Source organism: Heterocephalus glaber, unplaced genomic scaffold, assembly GCF_053883595.1.
Source record: "Heterocephalus glaber isolate CG9 unplaced genomic scaffold, H.glaber_assembly_v1.0 deba00000676, whole genome shotgun sequence".
Lineage (NCBI taxonomy): Eukaryota > Metazoa > Chordata > Mammalia > Rodentia > Bathyergidae > Heterocephalus > Heterocephalus glaber.
In genome coordinates, this window is record NW_028258156.1 from 7340309 (window position 1) to 7349579 (window position 9271).

Here is a 9271-nt window from a genome sequence, read left to right on the forward strand (position 1 = left end):
ATCAATCTTGACTTGTAATGAAAAGATGCAAGACCAGAGATCATATCACTATATGTCTTACAGTGTCCAGCATTGAAAGTATGTAAGTAGTCTGAAACAAGTTTGGTTGGCTGAGCCAAAAGCTGGTCTCTGGAGAATTCTTCCAATCAGTGGTACTCATTCACTTCTAGTAAAAACAATGAAAGGAATGTATGTCATGCATATATTTTATAAGACAGGATATAAATTATATAAATATGACCTCAAATTTCAGAATGTCAGAGTAAAGATCTCTGAAAAACCCCTATAAAAGCAACAAGAACACTGGGATATTGTCAGTATCAATGTTTTTTTCAGAAGGCTGGAAATTAACAAAAGCCTTGCAACAATCTAATGTTATTTATTTAAGAAAAATAGCTGAATTTCAATAAGAACAATGAGACTTGTGGAATTTTAACTTTCCCCAATCTCTTTTCCTTCTTCCAAAATTTGTGGGAGCCTTGAAAGTCAATAGCTTGATGAGTATGGTAGCTATGAGAACCAGAGGAGGCAGAATAGGTGAAGAGCCTTCCTTCTTCCATCAAAGCCCCATTTGTCAAGAATTTTGAGTACTTGACCTATCTGGTAACTTGTGCAAAAGCTCCATTCTTGGTACTTATCTTTGTTTGACCTTACTCAGAACTTACTTTGTACAAGTAGCATGACCAGCAAGACATTTGACAACAACCATAACTACCATTTGTTTAATACTGCTACTACCTAGGCAGCTTTACTAGTTAGGGCTAGCAAAAGGCTGCTCTAACCACTTAAAATGAACAACTGGGTATGAGTCAGGGTTTTCTAGACAAAAGAATCAGTAGGATATATATGAAGAGATTTATTGTAGGAATTGGCTCACACAATTATAGATTGAAGTGTGCCCTAATATTGACATCCATGAGTTGGAGAACCAGGGAAACTGGTGGTATAAGTGAGTTTGAGTCCAACGACTTAAGAACCAGTGGAGCTTATGGTGTAACTCTCAGTCTGAGGTAGAAGGTCTGAGAAATGGGAGGGTAGGGGGATGCTTGTTTAAGTCTCAGAATCCAAAGGCCTGAGAATCTGGAGTTCTGATGCCTGGAGGTAGGAGAACATAGATGTCCAGCTCCAGAAGAGACTTAATTCTCTCTTCCTCCATCTTTTTGGTCTAACTAGGACCTAAGAAGATTGGATAATGCCTGTCCACATTGGTGAGTGTGGATCTTTTTTCATTCAGTCTACTGACTCAAATACCTATCTCTTCTAGAAAAGCCCCCACAGATCTATCCAAAAGCAATATTTTACTAGGTCTCTCAATGTTCCTTAACCCAGTCAGCTTGACACCTAAAATTAACCATCACACTATAAAATGAGATGTTCATAGAGGGCTTTGAAAATTACGTAATTTTTCTAGAAATCTCTAAGGCCATGCCCATGCCCAGAGAAAACTTGAGAAGGTCTTAAACTCTCACCTATGGTTGATGTTTGAGTCTCTGTAAAAGTAGCAAGTTGTAGAGTTGTAAAACTGCCTACTGCAGCATTGAAGGTATACCCCAACAGAGCCCCTTTGAAGAGTGGGAGAATTATTGGTTTGAGGAATTTTAAGAAATCAGTGTGCAAACATTTAGCTGATGATCAGTCAGTTACCTGAGCAGAGACTTCAGTGAGGGCACATGGCAAAGAATCAGACTGTTATGGATGAGTGAGTTTGAACAATAGAGATGTGCCACACTCTGTGCCAGATTCGAGCCCATTTATTACAGCCAGTGGCCGAGGGAGGCTAGTGCCCAGAAAGTTTCCTCAGCAATGGGAAGCACTTTGATTTCTCCTTTTAAATCATACTTTCAGTTGGGGAAGGCTCAGGGGAGAGCAAGTGGAATCTTACAGAAGCAGAACCATGCCAGGTTGGGGGGGGAACAAAGAAGTTTCACACACACTAGGTGAGCTACAAAACATCATGCAACTGCCAAGCAGGATGTGGGGGTTTTGGGTGCTTTGTCCAAGCACAGGTACAAAATGGCATTGAGGCACAAGATGGAGTCAGGTTGGCTATCACAGTCCCAACTCCTCTAAGGATCATGTCAAAGCATTGACTCAATAAGAGCTTCTTGATTGGGCAGGGGGTTATACAAAGGATTGTAGTAGGAGCTCATATACATCAGTTTAACAGAGGCTACACGCTGTTTTACAAAGTTGATTATCCAGTTAAGAATACAAGGGCCAATCAAGAGCCAGAGAAAAAGCAGGATGAGGGGACCAGCCAGTCCAGTGGTAAGGGTAGTTACCCAAGGGGTCCAACTGAACAGGTTATAATGCCATGAGTTTTTACTTTCCTTCTCTTTCTGACATATATTTAGATTTTCCTTGAAGTTTTGAAGGGTATTGTGGATTACACTAGACTTGTTGGCATAGAAACAATATGCCTCCCCTAGAGCAGCACATAATACTCCTTGTGACAAGAGCACTAGATCAAGCCCCCTTCAATTCTGGAGGACCATCTCAGCTAGTGACTCTACTTGGGAGTAAAGAGTCTCAGCGGCATATTGCAGGCTTCCTAGGTCAGTGTCTACCTGTTCTGCCAAAGCTGAGAGTCCAAGTTTTCCACTACCCAATGGGGCAGTTCCAAGTGCCGCTGAGCCAGCTACCCCCAATCCCAACAAAATTGGAATGGCTATGGTGGTTGCTTCTGCCTGTACGGTAGTCCTGGAGGTGCTATGAAATCACATCCCTGTGGTCCTCTGTACACATAAACTTGAGGAAGAATTTACACCAGGATGCACAAGACTTCAGTTCTAGTATCTCCCTCAGGAATTCTGGCACACCTAGTGAGTCCTGAGGTACAAGCTAGCCAAGTGTCATTAGGGGAAAATAATCCTTCAAGGTCTCCAGAGTCATGGTTTGGCTATACACAGCATGGAAAGGGGAGTTACTCATATCATAAGAAGAAGTTGCCAGACAGGTTGCATTTCCATAAACTTCACCAATTGTCAATGGGGGCTTTGCAGAATTGCATGCTAAGGCAGTACTTGAGGCTTTGATTGAGCCCAAGACTCCCACACCCACACAATAAGGAATCTTTGCTTTTAGAAGAGCCAACAGTCCTGAGCCAGGTTTGGTTGAGTCAGGTTTAACATAGTGTGGATGGCTCCCAGCATGGAGAATAGGGAGGGAGGCAGCACACATGGGGGGTCTGCTTTATTGGTAGCTAAGAGCGGATGCTTCAAAGGAGGGATAACAGAGTGAGGCTCAAGTAAGGGGTCCTTTACCTTCATTAAGTGTCCTATTGGATGCCTTGGTGCTTGGCTTAGCAACCTGGTTTGAAAGGTAATGATTCCCCCGGGTCAGGAATTAGTCCTCCAGGGAGCCAGAAGCAGAAGCCCCAATTCATCCTGTGCCCCATTTAGAGTCCCAGGGCCTTTGTATCAGAATCGTGACTTGGAACCCATGTTTCCAAACTACATCATTAGTGACATTTGGTCCCCCACTATAGAAGGCAATCTTTACACAGCCCCAGTTAGGGCAGTAGAAGTCAGTTGGGGATCCACAACCCTTCTGTTCATATAGATTGAACCCTGGACACACATAAAAGTCATGGTTTCCCAGGTTTATGAACTGATAGTAGTAGCTTCCCCAGTCTCTTCTAACTTATTTACAGAGATTGACCTCAGGCAACCTGAGAGGTTGGCGGGGGGAAGGGGGGCTATGGATGGAACCAAAAGTGACATTACCTAGCATTTCTCCTGAGGTAAAGGGGTGAGGAGAAAGGAATGCAACTCTCCTCACTGCATCTCCCCAGAGTTCGGCCTCGTCAGCCCAAAGACAATAAGGACAAGCGTCTCAATCATGATTGGAATAACCTTAGCTTTAAAGGATCAGGTCCCAGTTCAGCAGTCCACTGTTTTGCCTGCTTGATTCATGAATTGTGAACCCATGTTGAGATTCCGTCAACCTTGAGAACTGAGGGCATTATGAGGATGACTGAGTAGGGTCCCTTCCAGGCTGTATTCAGCCCTTTACTCCAAAAGGCTTTGATGAAGACAGTATCCCCAGGCTGGAATGGGTGGCACGGTGTAGAGCTGGGCAGGGGCTAAGTAGCTCACACCTGCTAGTGAACAGTTTTCTGTACCTGTTGGAGAAACTGGAGATTCTTTAACAGGGAATGGATAGAAAATTCTTTAGTACCTCACTTTTAACCTTGGGGAGGGTATCTTTTAAGCAGGGGAGGGTGTCTTCCAAACATAATTTCATAAGGAGTAAAACCTGTTTTATAAGGGATGCATCTAACTCTAAGGACAGCCAAAGGCAGCAGGCTCACCCACCCTTCACTAGTTTCTAACATCAATTTAGTCAGAATAGATTTTAGGGTCCAATTCATCCATTCCACTTGCCCTGAGCTTTGTGGTTGGTAGGCACAGTGGAGTTTCCAATTTATACCCAGTGCTCTACTGACTGAGTTATAGAAGCTACAAAGGCGGGGCCATTGTCAGATCCAATGGACACTGGTAGTCCAAATCTGGGAATTAATTTCTGAAGAAGTTTCTTTGCCACCACAGTGGCAGTCTCCCACTGAGTAGTGCAGACCTCTGTCCAACCTGAGAAGGTATTTATGAAAACCAGGAGGTAGTGATAGCCATCCGCTGGTGATTTGATCTCTGTGAAATCCACTTCCCAGAGTTCTCCAGGAGTCCTACCTAGGAGTCTGACCCTAAGTGGTGCAGATGGGCCTTGGTGGGGATTTACTTGTACACAGGTTGGGCACCTCTGAGAGGCCTGGGGAACCAGCTCTTGCAGGTTTGAAAAGTAGTATCTTGGAGCTAGAAGCTTGGCCATCTTGGAGGCCCTCAGGTGCATGACCAAATGTAGCTGCTGGATGAGCTGTTGTCTTAATGCCTGGGGGAGGTAGAAGTGACCATCTGGATATTTCCATCAGCCTTGAGGATCTTTCTTTGCTTGCAGCTGGCTTGCTTCTTTATCTTCCTCTTCACTGTAAGTAGGGCTAGCTGGGAGCAAAGTGGGAGGAGGACTCACAGTAGGCAAGATGACTATGTATTGTCCTTTTGGTGACGTGGAACATGAATGGCCACCTCCTTAGGAAGCCAACCACCTCTATGAGAGACAATATCTCTTCTTGGTTTTTGACAGTCTTTCCTGCAGCTAGCAGAACCCCTGTCTCCTTGTAGATGCTCACGTGGACATGTAGAGTAGCAAAGACATACCTACTGTCAGGGTACACATTTATCTTCTTTTCCTTTCCCATCTCAAGGCCTGGGCCAAGGTGGCCAGTTCTGCCTTTTGGGCTGAGGTACCCTTGGGCAGAGGCTGGGCCCAAATGACTTTATCAACTGCAGTTATTGTAGCTCCCACCCTCTGTACCCCACTTACCACCATGTTGCTTCCATCTGTGAAGAGGGTGGCATCTGCTTCAGCCAAGGGGGTGTCTGTTAAGTCCGATCAGCCCCCCTGGGTCTGGTCCAGTACCTCCTCACAGTCATGAATTGGGATGTCTGGGTCATCATCTGGGATCAGTGAAGCCAGATTGAGAGCTGGTCCTGCTGAGAAGACTATGTGAGGCTGGTCAGGAAAGAGGCTTTGATACTGAGTGAGGCAGGCATTTGACATCCATCTGTTAGTAGCCCCACCGAGCAGAGTCTCTACTGAGTGAAGGGCAGTTAGGACTAGGTCCTGTCCGAGGGTCAACTTATCAGCCTCCTTGACCAATAAAGCTGTGGCAGCTACTGCCTGAAGACATGAAGGCCATCCTGAGGCCACAGGATCTGATCTTTTATACTCTTTTTTTTTTGGTACCAGGGATCGAACTTGGGACCTTGCGATTTCAAGGCAAGTGCCAGAACCACTGAGCTAAATCCCTGGGCCAGGATCTAATCTTTTAGAGAGATAGGCCACAGGGCACTTCCAGGGTCCCAAGGATTCCCTTAACAATCCCTCTTACCTCATGGATGAATAGATGAAAAGGCTTAATAACATTGGGTAGTGCCAGAGCTGGAGCTGATACCAAAGCTCTTTTCAGATTCTGGAAGGCTTCTTCTTCATCTATTCCCCATTCTAGGGGTTGATTTCCTTCTATGGGAGAATGGAGGGGCTGTGCTATCTCAGCAAACCCAGGTATTTATAGGCAACAGTATCCAGCTGCACCTAGGAATTCTTATACCTGTTTCTTGGTAGTTGGTGTGGGTATCTGGAGGATGGCCCTTTTCCTGGCCTGGGACAAGGCTTTTCTTCCTTCTGAGATTTCATAGCCCAGGTATGATACTTTAGGGGCACAGAGTTGTGCCTTTTTGGCTGATACACAGTAGCCCAACTCCTCTAGTAGCTGAAGAAGCTCTTACATCCCCTAAAGGCATTTTGAATAGCTAATAGCAGCTAATAACAAATCATCCACATATTGAAGCGGGATGAAGTTAGGGTGGTGGGATCGAAAACTCACCAAGTCATTCTGGAGGGCCTCACCAAACAGGGTGGGTGCATTTTTGAATCCTTGAGGCAGCGGGTCCAGATGAGCTGGCAGGAGTCACTGGAAACTGGATCAGTCCACTCAAAAGTGAAGATAGGCTGGCTAGCTGGGGCAAGGGGGACACTAAAAAAGCATCATTTAAATCTAGCACAGTATACACTTGGTGCTCAGAGGACAGCAAATTCAGGAGGGTATATGGATTGGGGACAGTAGGATGCAGAGTTACCACTCGACGGTTAACTTCTCTCATGTCCTGAACTGGCTTGTAATCTGATGTCTGCAGTTTCTGTATTGGTAGAAACAGGGTGCTAATGGAGACTTGCAGGGAGTTAATATCCCAAAGTCCATCAACCTCTTGATGTGAGGGGCCATCCCCTGTCTGGTCTTCTGAGAGATGGGGTATTGTCAAGGTCTCATTGCAGCAAGGGGAAAGGGCAGTCTGGTGTCACCAAAAAAGTGAGTAACTTGTTTTGATCCCAGGCTTACCAGTCATTCACTCATGAGTGGGCAGTTTTGGACTGCTCCTGTGTCCCCCTGGATGGGAACAGTTTGTGATGAAAGCTTTTCCAGGGGATTTTTAAACACTTGGTGGCAGTGTCCACCAGGAAATGGACCCATTGGCCCCCTATTCAACATTTATCATGGGCTCCCGGGGGAAAAGAGAGAAGGAGCCCTGACCTCCTCAGTCTGAATCTTCTTTTCCCCTGGACATAGGGGAAAAGTAGTACCTTGGTAGAGGGCCCGTGAGGGCATTCATTTTACCAATGCCCTTCTTGCGAAAGGCACAATGATTTCTGCCCAATGGCAGGTGCCCTCCTGGCTTTCTAGGCACTCACCCTTTGGGGTTCCCAGGGATGGGTCCCATGGGGTCCCCTTTGCTTGTTTCTTTGCTAACCATTCAGCCATGGCTGTGGCCAATTTTTGATTTTCTGAATTCCTATTGTCAAACACCTTTTGAGCTACTTCTAATAGCTGAGATGTGTTCATTCCTGGGAATCCCTCTAGTTTTTGTAATTTTCTCCTAATATCAGGTGTAGACTGAGTAACATAAGCCAAATTTATAGCTCTACTGTTCTCTGGAGCACAGGGGTTGAACAGGGTATAAACCCAGAAGACCTCTCTGTGTCTCTCCAGGAATGCACTGGGGGACTTCTCTGGTCCCTGTGTCACTTCAATAGTTTTTGACAGATTTATGGGTTTCTGAGCTGCTGCTTGAATCATGTTTAACAAGTTTTGGTGAAAGATGAGGAAAGTCTGCCTCCCCCCTGAAGAATTTGGATCCCATTCAGGCCTCTCTGAGGGAAACCTTTGCTTCAGCAATTCATAGGCCTCCTCTTCTGAGTGCCCCCCCCCCCATAAGAGCTTTCTAGCTTCAAAGCTAATCCTGTCCCATTCCTCATCAGTGAACAGTGTTTATAACAACTGCTGACCGTCATCCCAGGTCGGTAGATGAGTCTTGCAGATCAGCTCTATCAGGGAAATCAAAACCTGGGGCTTCTCAGAGAAGGGTGGATTCTGGGTTTTCCAGTTGTAGAGGTCAGAAGTGGAAAAGGGAACATATACCAGGAACAGGTGGGTTCTTGGTCCTGCCTCCCTCAAAGGCAAGAGAATCTCTGGACTGTGTCTTCCCGAGGTGGTGACCTCCTGCTGGGATCAGAGACACTCTCGTAGGCAGGGGAAAGTAGCAGGGGAAGTAGAGGAAGAAACAAGAGAGTCAGGGGCAGATGGGTCAGGACTGACAGGAGAGGAGGGTGAACTAGGGTTATACAGAGGTGGACAGGGGAGGACTTTCTCAGCATCTGACTGCTGCAGAACCGGTGTCTGTCTGTGGAGTTTGCCTATGAGGGGGAGAACAGCTTTTGGAAACAAGCAGCTTTGAATAGGCTTTTGCAGCACAGGCCTTTAGCCATGGAGGAGGGTGCTGCACTAAAGTAAACTAGGAATCAATGTAAGGGTATTGAGTGGAGTGTTCTGGTGACCTGGTAATAACCTTTCAAACTGCTTGAGCCAGGGCAGGATCCTGGGAGCCCTCAGAGGGCCAGCCCACACCAAAAGAGGGCCACTCAAGCTCACAAAAAGTGCAGAGTTTGTCCTTTGACAATTTTACTCCATAATCATCAGAAAATCCTGAGGAAAAATTTGTAACCATGCAGACCAGGGGTGTAACAATTTGTGAAGATGACGACCCCATGGTAGAGAGACTTAGAGCAGGCAGGAGATACCCAAGATTAGGAGCTGCAAGGACAAATAAAAAAAGAAGAAGAGGTCTGTACATAAAGAAAGAGGCTTTAGTGGCCTCTCAGCCACTTTAAGGACTGTCCAGGCTTTAGGGTGTATTTATCTCATCGCAAGGGCACCCACTTGGCCTTTCTTAGATGTGTCCACAGAACCACAGTATGACCCAAATCAAGTCTCGTAACTCTGAGATGGGAATCCCCCTCTTTGTTGCGGGACATGGACAGAATAGTCTATTGTTTGCACTGCCCATTGCCAGTCATTCATTCATGCAGCCATCATTCAGAGGTTAAAGACATTCCAACCCTCTCCCTGGGGATTTACCAGATTGGCTGGTTTATAGTCAGACTAGACCAGACCAGACCAAGTGGCCACCTCAGTCAGCATCCTGACCTTGTGGAGGGGCCCGGACATGCCTTTGTCAAAGACTGTTGTTCCCCACCAGAACCAGAAGGATCCATACCAGACCAGATGGGCTCTAGAAAATTTGGAGGGCATCTCTGCAGTCCCTTCAGTGTTGGCAGTGAGACTACAGGGCCCTGGAACATCTCAGGGGGCACCTACCCT